At 45.7% G+C, this 16,206-nt stretch overlaps 1 protein-coding gene and 1 long non-coding RNA gene across 2 annotated transcripts in view; one reads left to right on the plus strand and one right to left on the minus strand.

Moving 5' to 3' along the window:
- Positions 1–16,206, plus strand: part of LOC101656217 (retinol dehydrogenase 11) — a 58,577-nt gene that overhangs the window by 23,681 nt on the left and 18,690 nt on the right. The gene's annotated exons all lie outside the window — the stretch shown is intronic.
- On the minus strand, positions 4,188–8,878 carry LOC123521305. Its single transcript, XR_006679765.1, has 3 exons — positions 8,789–8,878; positions 7,355–7,490; positions 4,188–4,987 (listed from the first exon to the last, which is right to left on the minus strand). It is a non-coding gene; the product is annotated as an uncharacterized LOC123521305 (long non-coding RNA).

Genomic DNA, 16,206 nt, shown 5'->3' on the forward strand with positions numbered 1-16,206 from the left:
GCTTTGTCTTCAGTGGTTGTGTCGGGAAGGTGAGCATCATAGAATGCCAATTTAATAGAAGAAAGTATTCTTGCATTGAGGGAGTCCTTGAGTGGAGGCCCAGTGTCACTCTAGCATAACATTCTTAAAACAGTACAACCAGTGCAAAACAGCTCACACACACAAGTAGCTACAAGCTGTTTGAGTTGTTAACCTATATTAAAATTATTGGAAAATTTCCTTACAGATTGCCACTGATTTTCTGGAGTATTCTTGGCAATCACATGCCAACATCTACTGTATGAGCAGACATCCAGCCAGACCGTTAGAGGTGGAGTTCCCTCTTATCAATGATCACTATGTATTCCAAAACAGTCTGGGAATGGCCAGACTGCAAATTTCTTGCAAGATCTGGCGGTTCCACTGAAAAGCCACACATGAAGTCAGGCAGCAACACTTAGGAATAGTGAAGTGAAGGATTGGACTAGTGAGATTTGTGGTCAAAAGGTCAAAAGGTTGAGAAGCCTGTTAGCTCCCCTCCCCAAGATGCACATAAACTCAGTGACCCAGAGCTCCTGGAGAGCAGAAGTACTCCCATCCAATGTCAAGGCCAGCACTGTTTCCCAGGTTTTCCCCCAAAGCTGGACCACACTCTGCAGGAGGGCAGACAAAGCCTGATGGAAACAAACAGACTACTGCTCAACTGTACACAATGTTAACCTCATTTTTTCTTTAAAGGGGAAAGAAAAGATACAAATGGAAACTCCTATTCCCTTAAGTGATCACTAAAATTCCCAGTTCTAGTACATTCAATGTAAAACACAAGCCCCACACCGGTATCCTGATAGGGGAAGAAGAAGAAGGAAAATGCAGGCTCATTTACCAAGATGTTAACCATTAAATTGATACGTTAGTTAACTAGGATTAAATACAGTTCCTGGCAGGGAGTTTGTCTTCTTTATTCTTGCTGTTCCCCTTGCTGGTCTGTTGCACACCTTTAATGTTTCACCTCAGTGTGGTGGGGTCAGATTGTGCAATTCCCACACTATGTCTCCATGGTTGTCCCCCGTAGCACTATGGGTCAGTGAGGGATGTCTTTTTAAAAAAAATCATTTTATTGGGGGCTCATACAATTCTTATCACAATCTGTACATCCATCCACTGTGTCAAACACATTTGTACATTTGTTGCCATCATCATTCTCAAAATTTTTTCTTCCTACTTGAGCCCTTGGTATCAGCTTCATTTTTCTCCTCCCTTCCCACCCCCCTTCATGAACCCTTGATAATTTATAAATTATTATTTTGTCATGTCTTACACTGTCTGTTGTCTCCCTTCACCCATTTTTAAGTTGCCTGTCCCCCAGGGAGGGGATTATATGTAGATCCTTGTGATCGGTTCCCCGTTTCTACCCTCCACCCTCAGTATCGCCACTTTCACCACTGGTCCCGTAGGGATCATCTGTCCTGGATTCCCTGTGTTTCCAGTTCCTATCTGTACCAGGGTACATCCTCTGGTCTAGCCAGATTTGTAAGGTAGAATTGGGATCATGATAGTGGGGGGAGGAAGGAGGAAGCATTAAAGAACCATGACCCTTCTGTAAGGGGCTGTCCAGTTGCCTACAGATGGGTTTTGGGTCCCCACTCCATACTCCTCATTCACAAATATATGATTTTTTGTTCTTTAGTGCCTGATACCTGATCCCATTGACACCTCAGGATCACACAGGCTAGTGTGTTTCTTCCATGTGGGCTTTGTTGCTTCTCAGCTAGATGGCCACTTGTTTATCTTCAAGCCTTTAAGACCCCAGCTGCTATATCTTTTGATAGCCAAGCACCATCAGTTTTCTTCACCACATTTGCTTATGCACCTGCTTCATCTTCAGTGATTGTGTTGGGAAGGTGGGCATCATGGAATGCCAGTTTATTGAAACAAAGTGCTCTTGAATTGAGGGAGTACTTGAGTAGAGGCCCAATGCCCATCTGCGACCTGAATACTAAACCTATAAATATATGTACATAGATCTATTTCCCCATCATCATATGTAAATATATTTACAAATGTACATGTCTGTATTTGGACCTCTGTAAATGCCCTTTGCCTCCTAGTTCTTTCCTCTATTTCCCTTTACTTTCCTCTTGTCCCACTATCATGCTCAGCCTTCATTTAGGTTTCAGTAATTCCTCTGGGTTACATTGCCCTTGATCAAGCCCTACCAGGCCTCCTACACCCTCCTCACCACAGATTTTGGGTCACTTGTTCCCTTGTTCCTGGATTTGTTAACACCACCTCTTTTCCTCCGCCTCCCCCTCTCCCATGTCCCCCTGGAACTTGTTGGTCCAGTTGTGTTCTCCTCCAGATTGTTTATCCCAACTATCTTATCTAAATAGACCAGCAGAGATAATAATATGCACACAAAAAACAAGACAGAGCAAAACAAAGCAACAAAATCAAACAAACAAAAAATGACCAAAAAAAGAAGAAAAGTCTATAAATAGTTCATGATCTGTTTGTTGACCTTTCGGAGTGTTTTCCAGTGGAGTCTGATGGGGTGCCAAGTCCTGGCCCCAAAGTCTATTTTTGGTATTCTCTCAGGACTTCCTTGCTCTGCTCCCCTTGTTGTTCTGTTGCACACCCTTAGTGTTTTGCCTTGGTGTGGTGGGGTCAGATTGGGCGCAATTCCCATACTGTGTCTCCAATGTTGTCCCCTGTAGGGATATGGGTCAGTGAGGGATGTTGTGTCTTGTAATGGGGGGCCATGTGGTCCTCTCTGTTCATTGGCTGCTCTGAGCAAGGATATTGTCAAGGTTTGGTGGGCCAGGATGTGCTTCACTCTCCTTCCCTCCTCATTTGCTCCTTGTGTTCTGATCAGACATGTCAGTGAGGGACGTCTTTAAGGGGGTTGAAAACCTCATCTTTCTCCCAAGGTTTCAAACTGATGACCTTGCTGTTAACAGCCCAGTGCATAACTCACTTAGTTACCAGGGCTCCCAGACCTCTGAAGTCAGATTAAATAACAAACTTATAGAATCATTGCCTGCGTTTTCCCTTAGATAATTTTACATCTAGTTTTTCCTTGACATTTACAAATGTACAGATATAACCAAACTCTCCCATTGGTGATTAAATACAGGTCTTCAGACAGAAGTGCTGTTGTCCAAGAGGGAACTAGTGTGATCTGTAAGGAGCCCAGGATCAGCCACGCGCACACATTGACACACACACAGCAGCAAAGAGTTAAAGTTTTATTAAAGTATTGGGTTGGGTCAAGGTGAGAACCCCTTAAGCATAAATATGTCAGATGTGCCTGTGAAGCTGGTCTCCCTTGAGAATTGAGAAGGAGCACTGTTAAAGGCAGGTTTGCACCCTACAGATGGCCAGGCCTCCTCCTAATTAGTTACTAAGTTTGTCTTGGGGTCTCTCGCACCTTTTCTTTCAAATCCGTCTTGGCATTGGCTCTTGAGCCAGCATTTTCAGGTTATCTCAGGCTACGGTTCGCTGTTGGAATGTGTACCAGGACCTGGCTTCCAGTTGAAGATATTTACCAAGCTTGGGCTCACAGGGACCTTGGTTTGTTCCCTTAGCAGGCAGACTGTTCTTCCCTAAGTGAGCAGAAAGTCCTTGTTCTGTCCTTGTCCATAAGCCAACACTTCAACCCAGAATCAAATTTTCGTGTCTGACCAGTTTATTTGCTATTGTCCCTGGAGGTTTCCTGAGGTCATCAAAGGCATTTCTCCCATCACCTGGAGTAACCTGCTGGAAAGCAGACAAAAACAACACAACACAATGCACAGCAAGACTTAAGAAGTCTTAACAAGATCCTCTGAAACACAGGTTCAAAAATCCAAAGCGTGTTACTATGAGATCTGTGGTAGAGTAAAACACTCCTTTCTTGGGTGTCCATCCTGGATGCCCGAGAGAGAGATCTACCAGGGAAAACAGATTTGTATTCCATTGGTTACACTACTATTTTAGGAGAAAATGAGCCCCCTAATATATTTTGTAGCAGCCCTTGTGGTATACTGGTTATGCGTTGGGCTGCCATCAGCAGGGACAGCAGTTAGAAAGGACCAGCAGCTCCGAGAGAGAAAGACTGGGCTTTCTGCTTCGCTCAACAGTTACCGTCTCAAACCCTTACAACCTTGGACACCCCTGGGGTGGGGGCGTGGGGGGCATCCACTGTGAGTCAGCATCACTCGATGGCAGTGAGTTTGGTTTGATTTGGAAGATATTTTCTAGAGACCTCTTTATTAGGGATTAAACAGGACGACAAAAAGGAACCGTCCGGGGGAGGGAGACCAACTGCAGGAGGTCATCATGGCGTCCAAAGGATTCACTTCCATTGGCGTGACGTCATGACTGGCGGCAGGTGGATTCATTGCCGTTGCAGGCAGCATTCAGGAAGCGAGACAAGGACCGTGGTTGGGGGGCACACACTCTCACAGGCGAGGTTGTAGAGCTCTCTGACCTCTCAGCCAGGACTCGGACCTTCATCTCCATCCAGGGCTGGCCCGAGAGGTCACAGCCACACCTTTTCAAACTCTGCCCAAGGGGGGCGGGTTTCATGTCAGCAGTCAGTGGTCAGAAAGAACTCCATGGAGGCTGACTTGTGTCCTTCATGGTTTAGAGGGCCCACTGTAAGGCATAGCCTTCCGCAAGCCCAGTGTTCAGATGGTAAGCTTTCAGAAAAAAGGCATCCTATTCAGAAATGCTTATTCAGTTTAAAGGATACCCCCCCCATATAAACAAACAAACAAAAAACCCAGCATACTGATGAGAGAAAAAGAGAAAGAAAAAAAAATTCAGGTTCATTTTTCAAGGATGTTTATAATTAGAAACCTCAATTTTCCGAACAGTCACCATCACAGCTCGCTCCTACATATCTGCTTCTTGTAGTGAGATCCTAGCCGACAGTTGTCTTTTGACAATGGACTTCTTTTGCCTGGCTTGCTGTTTTCAAGGCTCGTCCATGTTGTGGTGTGTGTCCTTTTGAGCAAAGTGGCAGGATCTAGATGAAACAGGGAAAGAAAGAAGCTTATATTGAGAGGTAAAGCAACTTTCAAATTGGGAATCACAGAGCCCAGGGGATTCAGAACTAAGTGATTCAAGGTGGAAACCATTCAGGGGATTTTTATAAGAAGAGCTGGAAACACAGGGAGTCCAGGACAGATAAATACCTCAGGACCAATATTGAGAGTAGCCATACCAGGAGGGGAAGGGGAAGGTGGGGGGAGAAAGGAGGAACCAATCACAATGATCTACATGTAACCCCCTCCCAGGGGAATGGACAACAGAAAAGTGGGTGAAGGGAGACATCGATCAGTGTAAGACATGAAATATTAATAATTTATAAATTCTCAAGGGTTCATGAGGGAGGGGAAAAAATGAGAAGCTGATACCAAGGGCTCAAGTAGAAAGAAAATGTTTTGAAAATGATGATGGCAACAAATGCACAAATGTGCTTGACACAATGGATGGATGTATGGATTGGGATAAGAGTTGTAGGAGCCCCGAATAAAATGATTAAAAACAAACAAACCACACAAGGAACTTCGGTAAAAATGTAGTGATTTATGGACATTTCAGGAATGGTTACAAAACTGGATGAGGGTACACCTGAGTGGTAAATGATCATACATGTGTCTAACATTTTTTTAAAGTTACCAAGTGGGCACATCTGACCTCTGAACAGTCACGCCCCCTCCTTGCGTTAGGAGGGTGTACAGGGAAGACATGCATCATCTCCCAGTTTGTTGTGCGTAAGCGTCTGCTCTCAGAATGGTTTGGGATGTGGTTTCCAAGGTAGCAAGCGAAACTCTCCAGTAAGCAAAACCCCTCTGTTCTCTGAAGTTGTTTGCTAAGTAAGTTTCTCAGGGTAAAGTGGAGGGTTACGTGAATGACCAGTCATGCTTCTGATGCAGAGGCTTCTTTTGATTCAAAACAGAGATTTTACCCTCAGACCTTAGCGGAGCCGCTGGCCCCTATGAGGAGCCCAACCTTAATTTGGGGTGCTTTTCCTCTTGTGCCTCAGGGCTACTTTCTGTGTTGCTGATGAGCATTCCGTGGTATGCACACACCAGGTTGTTTATCCATGCATCAGTGGAGGGACATTTCCATGGGGTCTACTGTTTTGCTATTGTGAGACGTGCTGCTATGCACATTGGTGTACAGGTTGTTTGCATTTCTGCTTTCATGTCTTCTAGGTAGATATGGTATTGAGGGAAAAAGAAAACTTACATGCTGTTTCAAGGAAAAATAAAGAGGTTTATCAGGAGTTTAAATAACAATTTGAATTGTGAACCTTGCGGCCCTTCAAAATGAAACCGCAGTACCCGAGGCACAATAATTAAGTGGACTAAATCCTTTGCCTAAAGGATTTGGACAAAGAACAAGGTTTATACTATGTGAAAGTGAGAGACAAGCTTTCTTAGAGAGGGGACATATAAACTGCCAGTTGGGTCTGCAGACCAGTGACAGGGTAATGTCAGGATGGGGCTTGTTCAGACATAAGATGGCAAGGAGCCACTTAGGAAATAGGCAGTGCATCTGAGTGGTAGTTACCTAATCTGGTGTCAAATTGAAAGAATTAAAAGTGAAGGGGTGGAGTCTAGCCTGTCAATCAGTACATAGCCAATGAGGCCTCTGTGTAGGCGTGGCCTTCTCCTGAGGATTCTGGGAACTCCTGTATTCCTCCTTGGAGGCAGGAGACTCTGTCACTCTTTCTCTCTCACTTGGCTTACTCCCTGTGAAGAAGACACATGGAGAGAGGCTGGTGGAGCTGGCCAGACCTCTGGAGCCGGAGAAGCCACGTGGAAACCCCTGCCAGCACTGAGATGCTTACAACGCCACTGGATCCACAAGACTTCCCACCCACTGGCCTGTGATCTTCCTGCATTCAGCATCTTTGCATGTGTTTCATGAGTCTGAAGAGGACTTCTTAGATTGGCATTGGACATATGAGCTAATATTGGATTTATGGAGTTGATCTGGACTGGGCTGGGATGTTTTCTCAATGTTCAGTTCCCACGTCACTCAATTTGAGTTCAATTAGGGTGAAAGGCTTGTGAATTGCCTGCAGTCCAAACTCCCCAGCTATCTCTATTAAGAGTAGAACTTTAGCAGGGTCACCTGTTTTCCTACCAGGTTCAGGGTCTAAGAGTGGTGTGGCTGAGCTGGGGGTGGAGTAGCCTTCAGATTCAGGGCCCCTTAGGGGGTCCTTGGTACACTGGGCACAAAAGTCTTTACTGCTTCTCAAAAGGAAAAAGGTTTTAACATAAGAGAATTCCTCCCACTTTCCCATCCCTTTGCAGAAGCGTTCTAGCTGAATCAAGGTCCAAAGGGAAAGGTGCTGTTCTTTGGCCAGGATTCCCGTTACCTAGAATGTACTGATGCCAGATGGTGTTGCAAAACGAGATGAACTTCTGTTCCTCCCTGGTCTGCAGTTAAATCCATCCAAATTACACAGGAGATAATGTAGCAGGCTTCCTTTTGACGTGGATCCTCATACCCATCTAGAAAGCACCATCAATGGAGAAGTCAGGAGAGCCCAATGCCTCAGGGTCCTAACTGCAGTTTGAGCTCATGCTGCTAGGTGCTGTGGAACTGGGGCCAAGAGTAGGTGCCCCTGCCTGAAGGAGGGGCTAGGGGACCCAGTCTTTGCCAGCAAACTGGACTGCCTGACTGTTTTCTAGACAGCCAGCAAAGGCCACTGGCTTGGGTGACCGACCGTACAGGCCTGATGGAATTACTGGCATGAGTAATTCACCGGACCTCCAAAGGCAAGACCAATGGAGTGGCCTTCCAATCGCCTTCAAAGGTGACCACTGGCCTGAGCGACCTTTTCCATTGAAAGGGAGGGAGACCCATCACTTGGCTCAGGGTCCACTCTAGGGAAATTGGGATCCTTGGCTGGACACATACTGTCACAGTGGAGCTGTCCCAGGCACGTGCACACCCCCCGGGGCCCGAAGGCAGTGGTGCTGAAAAGCCATGCATGACAAGAGTTAGCAGTGACTCAGGGGCCTGCCTTTCGTCGGGAATTCAGCAGAGAACAGCCAGTGGGGAAAACCGAACCAGCACACAGGCACGAAGCTAAAGCAACACACCAAACAGGACCTAGCAGTTTGTTGGTAAAACCAGGAGAAAAGCGGGAATGGGGAATCCGTGGGGAAACCCTGGACGACCACCAGGGGACTGGGCGGGGCCAGCCCGCTAAGTACCGCCCCCACCACGTGGCGGGCACTCTGGGCGCCGTCCTGCAGGAGTTGGCAGAGCATCAGGCGCCCGGACACTGGGTGGCGCCATCTTGCGGGGGCGTGGGGAACCACGTGATCGGCGCCCTGCAAGGACATTGGTGGCCGCGGAGCCGGCAGGGCGCAGGCAGCGCATGCGCGAGTGCTGTTTTGCTGGCGGGACCTCGGAGTGGACCGCTGGATGTCATCAGGGCTTTGGGGACCGGGCGTCTTCAATTGCATGCCAGGAAGCGCGGCTGGGGGAAGCTGAGAGGCACCGGAAGAGCAGGAAGGCAGACGGAGCCCACCAGAGAAGCAGGAAACCCACGGGGGATAGAAAGACCAACGCACCGGGAGGGGGGGAGGGCTCCGGCCACGTTATGCGTGGCCCCAGGGGCATGGTCCCCAGATGTGACCGCTGTGTCTGGGAGCAAAAGGTCCCCTCCCCCCTCCCGCAGCCCGGCGTTTTCCAAACCTCACCTCGCCCAGTTCCAGGTCTCAAGGGTGTTGGGGTGAACGTCTGGACGCCCCGAGAGAGTCCATGAGGCAGGGAACTGTGCGCCCGTTCCCGGGCTTACCTTATGTGTCCAAAAGTCACCTCCGAGTCACACGGCGCCGCAAATGATGGGTTTCTCAGGTGGGTAACACCTCAGTTCTTGGCTTCGCACAAGTAATTCACGCTGAAGCCTGGTGTGTAATCCAAGTGGACTTTTTTTTTTTTAATAAAGGATGGGAGAAGTTTCGGGTTTTAGTCTCAAAAGAGGACAGCTATTTCCCGGAAGCGTGCCAAACCGTGGGGAATTCGAGCTGACGACGGGCAGCCTCAGGGGACTGCTGTGCCCATGTGGTGACCTGAGGCCTGAGAGACCACAGCAGGGCCCTAGCACAGAAGTGGGGTACAAAGAAATACCCTGGGGCCAGGGTACTTCAAACCTGGCTGGGAAGCGTGGTGGAAGCCATGAGCCTGGGCCTAGTTTGGGCTGTCCAGGTGTGATGCCCACCTGGCTTGGGATGGACTGAATTGTAGCATGCCCAGTTAAAGTCTTCATGGGTGGCTAACCTCCTTTATGGGGGGGCCTGTGCAGGCATGGGAGGGACAAGCCCGTCCATCCCTATCCTGCCTACCTAACAAAAGGATATGCTACCAGGAGGCGGCTCAAGGTTTCAACCTCTCCAGTTCTCAGTTCTTGTCCCCCCTTGAAAGAAAGATTTCAGGCAAGGGACAAAATTTAGACCAGAGTCAGAGAAAAGGGTTGAACAGAAAGGGTGAATTTATTGAAGGGAATATTTGGGAAAGGGCCCTTAGATAATCCAAAAAGCTTTTATTTCACTAATGGTGGACCTCCCATCACAGGCTGGCTTTCTGGCAGGGCTTTTGCTATTGACTGGTTCTCTTTAGTAGACCTCAGGTATGTGTATCCCTACACCTCTGTGCCCCATACTTCATGCTGTGCCCTTATCCCAGAGCTCCAACCCAAGGGTCTATTCAGGCATCTGGAGATAGTGTGACCCTCCTGTCTTTTCCCACCCAGCCTTTTCATTATCTCCAGTCTCTTCCACGATGAGGAAATGGCCCTTACCTGCCCTCACCTTCTGTTGTGCTGAAGAGGCTTGTGAGGCAACGGGTCTCTACGTCCCCTGTAGGTTTTTCTTTTCTTTTTTTTCCAATCATTTTATTGGGGGCTCATACAACTCTTATCACAATCCATACATACATCAATTGTGTAAAGCCCTTTGCACATTGCCTCTGCCTCTGTCCAGCTAAAGGATGCCACCAGGACGCACACCTTTCCAGATTTTCAAGCACCCAGCATTCCCTTGTTCTGTCTGAACTATAGCTTCTTGCTCTAGTACAGATTCTGCATGAGCACGATGAAGTGTTCTAGAATTCCGATTTCCCATAATACTGTCCATCGTTTGTTATGATCCACACAGTCAGATGCCTTACGCCGGCAATAAAGCACAAGTAACCTGGTTTTCTGTGTCAGAGTTTGAGTTTGCTTAGGGTTGTGGCAGCATCTTTGATGAGATATTTGTTCCAACCTGCGTCTATTATTTGAATGAGTTGATGGTCTTTTAGGTTGTTGAATTGTAGGGCTTTTGTCTACATATTGGATATTTGCATATCCTTAGTGGTTAGGTGGTTCCCTCAATTTTCCCCCAAATGTAGGTCACCTCTTTGCTTTTAAAATAAAGTCCTTTCCCTGGATCTAATTGGTGGTTTGCTGTTCGTACTTTTGTTGTCATCTCCGTGGTAGTGAGACACCAGGCTTGCCTGCTATGAGAATGAAGAACAAAGCGTTTTAGTGATGGAATGAAAACAGTTTGCAAACTGGGGACACTTTCATAGAGATTCATGCCGGACACAGGCTGTTGCAAAGCTCAGCATATCAGGGAGAACAGGGAAGGTTTAAAAAGGCGGAGCCAACAAAGCTGGTGTGCTCCCAGGCAGGGAGGGTGGGGGAAGGCAGTTACAAGGGGTTGGTTCAGCTACGCGCTTAAACATTTTCTAAAATTAGCAAATAATCAGTACATTTACTAGTTAAATTCTGAGGTTGCCCACACTCTGAGGGTTGTTTAACCACGCATTCTTCCAGGGGCTAATTTTGGCCTCAAGTTAAAACAGCCCCCTCCTTGTTTGAATAAGTTTCATTTTCCTTTCACATGCATATGAACACTCAAACACAAACCTACCCTCCCTGCCATCAAGGCCAGACTGACTGGCTCACAGTGGCCCTTGAGGACAGAGTAGGGCTGCCGCGTGCGTGTCTGAGATCGTAACTCTACAGGAGTAGAAAGTCCCACCTGTCTCCCCAAAGCAGCTGGTGGTTTCCAGCTGCAGACCTTTGGGATTGCAGCCTAGCATGTACCCACTCCGTGACCAGGGTCCCACAAGCAGTGAGGCAATTAGGACTACCAAGGCATGGGTCCAGCACACCTTGGTACTCAAAGTACCATCCTTGCTTTTCAACACTTTAAAGAAGTCTTGTGCAGTAGATTTACCCAATGCAACGTGTCGTTTGATCTCTCTCTTTAAGATCATTTTATTGGGGGCTGTTACAGCCCGTATAACAAGCCATACATCAGTTGTATCAAGCATATTTGTACGTATGTTGCCATCATTGTTTTCCAAACATTTACATTCTATTTGAGCCCTTGGTATCAGCTCCTCTTTTTACCCTCCCTCCCCCTCCCACTCTCGTGACTGCTTGATAAATTATAAATGATTATTATTTTCATAACTTACACCAACTGCTGCTCCCTTCCCCTGCGGTTTCTTCCCTCTTCTCTTCCCACCTTCCCCCTACCCTCCTGGTATCATCGATCTCTTGAATGAGGCTTCCATGGTCATTGAAAGTGGGACATCAAATACGGAAGACCAAAGAAGAATTGATGCATTTGAATGATGGTGTTGGCCAAGAATACTGAAAGTATGTGGGTTACTAAAATAATGTATCTCATTTTATTTTTTAAAACTTTGTGGATTAGGTGAAGGTTTACAGAGCAGATAGGTTTTACAATCAACAACTCTTACACCTTTTGTTTTTCAACTCATCCCATGCAATTCCTACAATGTACGCCCACCTGCCCCAATTCCTTCTTGTGTTTCCTGTCTTAATCATTTCTTCTTCCCTATCTCTCTGAACTTGGTCCGTGGCTTAGTACTGCCCTTTTATCATAAATGGCTGATTATTCTAACCTGAGGCAGAGTTGAAAGATGACTATGGATCATAGTGTTGGAGTCCCAGCTGTCTCAATCTGACCAGTAAGCCTGTCCTCTTCTATGATTTTGAGGTCTGGTCCACATTTCCTCATATTCTGTCTAGGACTGTCTAATGTGATCCTTTTCAGAGCAGGTGGTCGTGGTAGCTGAGCACCATCTAATTCTTCTGGTCTCAGGATTGTGAGGACTGTTTGCGTGGTCTCTTGGCCCATCCTCATTACTCTTCTTTGCTTTGGATGGGAGAGACCAAAAGCTGTACCTTAGATGGCTGCTCATAAGTTTGTTTGTTTTTTTGTTTTTAAATTAGATTTTTTAATACTTTTATTCGGGGCTCTTACATCTCATCACAATCCACACAATCCTCCGTTGTGTCAAGCACATTTGTACACATGCTGCCATCATCATTTTCAAAGCATTTTCTTTCTGCTTGAGCCCTTGATATCAGCTCCTCATTTCCCCCCTCTCCCTTCCCTGCCAACCCTCCCTCATGAACCCTTGGTAAGTTATAGATTATTATTTTTATATCTTTCATCATCCTCTGTTGCCCTTCACCCACTTTTCTGTAGTTCGGTCCCCTGGGAGAGGGTTATATGTTGATCCTTGTGATCAATTCCCCCTTTACCACCACCTCCCTCACCTTACCCTTATCCTCCTGGCATCTCTACTATCATTGTTGGCCCTGAGGGGTCTGTCTATCTTGGATTCACTGTGTTTCAGGCTCTTATCTGTAGCAGTGTGCATGTTCTGATCTAATCAATTTGTCAGGTAGAATTGGGTGCTCATGAGCTTTAAAGACACCAGCTGCCACTCACCAAAGTAGGATCTAGACCAATCGTCCTAATGCCTCGACCCTTTCATACAGTTCCTCATGTTGTGGTGACTCCCAACCATAAAAGTATTTTTGTTGTTACTTCACCACTGTAATTTTGCTACTGGTATGAATTGGGCGACCCCTGTGAAAGGGTTGTTTGACCCCCAAAGGGGTGGAGACCCACAGGTTGAGAACCGCTGATCTAGATAATTGCCATTGTGATTTGTGTTATATTAATTGGTGTAAGTGTCATCCCTGGCCCAGTAAGAGCCTTGTCTTAATATTATCAATCCCAACCCTATTTTTTAATTTCTATGAGACATTGCTTAAGACCAGTATTTCCCAAAGCGGGTGGTACCACCCTGGGAATGGGGGCAGGTGGTGCTGGAAGCATCCAGGGGGACAGAGGGCTACAGAGCAAGATCCTTATACTTTCTTCTAGAGATGAGCTATAGGACAAATATTTAATTGCCAGGAGGTCATTGAGTAGCTTTTTGTTTGTTTGTTCATTTATTTTGTTCCTGAGAAGGGGCAGTGTGTTAGGGTTCTCTAGAGAGATAGCACCAAATTGCTGATAATTTAATATATTTATTTATAAAGATAATTAGATACATAACACAAGAAATGAACTGTTAAATCATATACAGATAGATATATACTACAATAAATGAACAGTTAAATTATAAAGCAGTATAAATGGCTCAGTGCAACTCACTCCCGTGAGAGAGAGTTGTGAGACACTAGCAGTCCTTCAAGTCTAGTCTGCTGCCAGGTCTTCCTCTATATATAGAGAGAGCTAGGCTATCTCAGCACAGCAACCAACCACAAGGCAGGTCACCATCTGTCAGCCAGGTCCCCAACCGCCAGTCCTCAGCTCCAGAGATGTCTTAAAGGGACCTCAACTTACAGCAACACAGTTCACAGGCTAGGCGTCCCACAGATAGTGTAGCCTGTCAATTGAGGCACAGAACAATCAAGGCAGCCACACACCGGTCTGATGATCAAAGAGGGAGAAACAAGAAAGGCGAGGCTCACCAAGCCGTTTATCCCTCTGCCCTTCAGTTAATCCCATTTGCGTTTATCGGCCAGGCTGGCACAATAAATTATCTCAGGCAGTAAACCAAAAAATATGTGTGGTGACCTGTGTTTTAGACCCAGCTTAGAAAACAATTGAAACAAGCACTTTCAACACCTAATCCAGGAATCCCAACTCTTGCTTTGTTTACACACACTTAAATACTGACAAATGGACTGACTAGAGACAGCAGTTTCAGTCGAATGGCGTTTGTAAGTTTGGCCAGGGTAACTCTATTCAGTTATGATCATATCTCAGTTTTTAGATCCGTATCTAGATACCTGATAATCCACTACTAAAAGTGGGGGGTCAGCGCCCAGCTTCTGTATTTTTTCTAAGAATTTTATGTTTCTAGTTGCACATTTTAGTTCTTGAACCATTTTTTGGGGGGTGGGGCATGGATCTTGTCTCATTTTCTGAAGTTGGAAATGCAATTTTTCTGGCACTAGTTAATAAAAAGGCTTTTCCTTCCTCAACTAATGGACTTAGTGACCTTTAATTTTTCTGCTATATATATATATACAAGGGGATTTCTGAAAGTTCATAGGAAAATTCCACTATCTTTCCCCACCCCACCCTAACTTTTTTAATGTGACTTGAGTGAAGGTTTACGAAGCGAGTCAGTTCTCCACTCAACATTTCACACACCTTGTTTCCTCGCATGAGTTGTGTGCACCGGACATGCTGCCGACCTTCCCACTGTGCTCTCGTGTTTCTCCAGCCCTGGGTTCCCTGCCCGAGAGCACCACCATGCTTAACTGGGGAGATAAGACAGTGGTGACCTACCGCAAACCAGCTCTGCTCCCTGCTTGTGGTCTCTAAAGGGAAGGCAGAACCAAGCTTAACATTACAGCTGGCCATTACTTGTTCATACTGTCATGTCGTGCAGAAAGGTAGTATATAGAAACCCCCCCCCCAGTTTTATTTTCATATAATGCACATATACCATTCAGTAGTTCAATCACATCAAAAGGAGTTGACAATCGTCACATCACAACAACCAGCTTTAGAACATCTCCTTCATTGTTAGGTCCCCATTTCCCTCCAACCTCCCCTGCCGTACCCCCAAGGAACCATTAATCCACTTATCATCTCTATATTTACCTATCTTGGATTTCATATACAGAAAAACATTAAAAAATAAAAAGATTAAAACCACAATCAAAAAGAAAGCAGATAATATGAAAAACTAGGGGAGACCAAGTAATAGAGCACCAAGTTTTAACCTAACTACATCTGCAACGATCCTCTTCCCAATGCAGTCTGCATGGTAACAAGCCTGTTCACATCCCTGGTCCATGGTCAGAGGGGATTCACCAGGGACTTAATCCACGTGTATTTCTCCTTCTTAAAAAAGCTGAAACAGCTTTAAAATGGGTCAAAGGGGAAATCAAATGATAAGCTATTACATTTTGACCTATGTACACTTGCCATAATTACATTTCAATGCTCTCTGTCTGATAACAGGGCTATTCACATCCTTCAACTATGATGGGAGGGGATTGACTAGAGGCTTAACCCATCTGTGGATGCTGAAAATGGATTTGGGGTTTCCATTGTCATCCTTAGCCTTCTGCAAAGCAAGTATTCATGGTTTAGGCTTTAATACCATTCCCGCCTTTAAATCTTGATTATATTATTTACAATCTTTGGATCACACAGGCTTGTGTGCTTCTTCCATGTGGACTTACCTGACTTGATGGCTACTTGAACAAAAAGCCTTTAAAACCCCAGACGCTATTCTTTCTTTTTTTTAAAATTATTTTATTGGGGCTCTTACAGCTCTTATCATAATCCATACATATATCCATTGTGTCAAGCACATTTGTACATATGTTGCCATCATCATTTTCAAAACATTTTCTTTCTACTCGAGCCCTTGATATCAGCAGATTTTCCCCCCACTCCCCTTCCCTCCCTCATGAACCCTTCATCCACTTTTCTGTTATCTGTCCCACTGGGAAGGGGTTATATGTAGATCATTGTGATCACTTCCTCCTTTCTCCTACCACCTTCCCCTTACTCTCCTGGTATTGCTACTCTCATTATTGGTCCTGAGAGTTTATCTGTACTGGATTTCCTGTGTTTCCAGTTTTTATCTATACCAGTGTACATGCTCTGGTCTAGCCAGATTTGTAAGATTGAAGAACTAGAGGAAATTTGTATGTTTCATTGGTGCTATACTGCACCCTGACTGCTCATCTCTTCCTTGTGACCCTTCTATAAGGGGATGTCCAATTGTCTACAGATAGGCTGTGGGGTCTCCACTCCATACCCCTTTCATTCATATTGATTTGATTTTTTTTTCATTTTATTTTTTAATCATTTTATTGGGGGCTCATACAACTCTTATCACAATCCATACATACATACATCAATTGTGTAA

Source organism: Echinops telfairi, unplaced genomic scaffold (genome assembly GCF_000313985.2).
Source record: "Echinops telfairi isolate 266 unplaced genomic scaffold, ASM31398v2 ScPeMD7_9;HRSCAF=40, whole genome shotgun sequence".
In the NCBI taxonomy this organism is placed as follows: domain Eukaryota; kingdom Metazoa; phylum Chordata; class Mammalia; order Afrosoricida; family Tenrecidae; genus Echinops; species Echinops telfairi.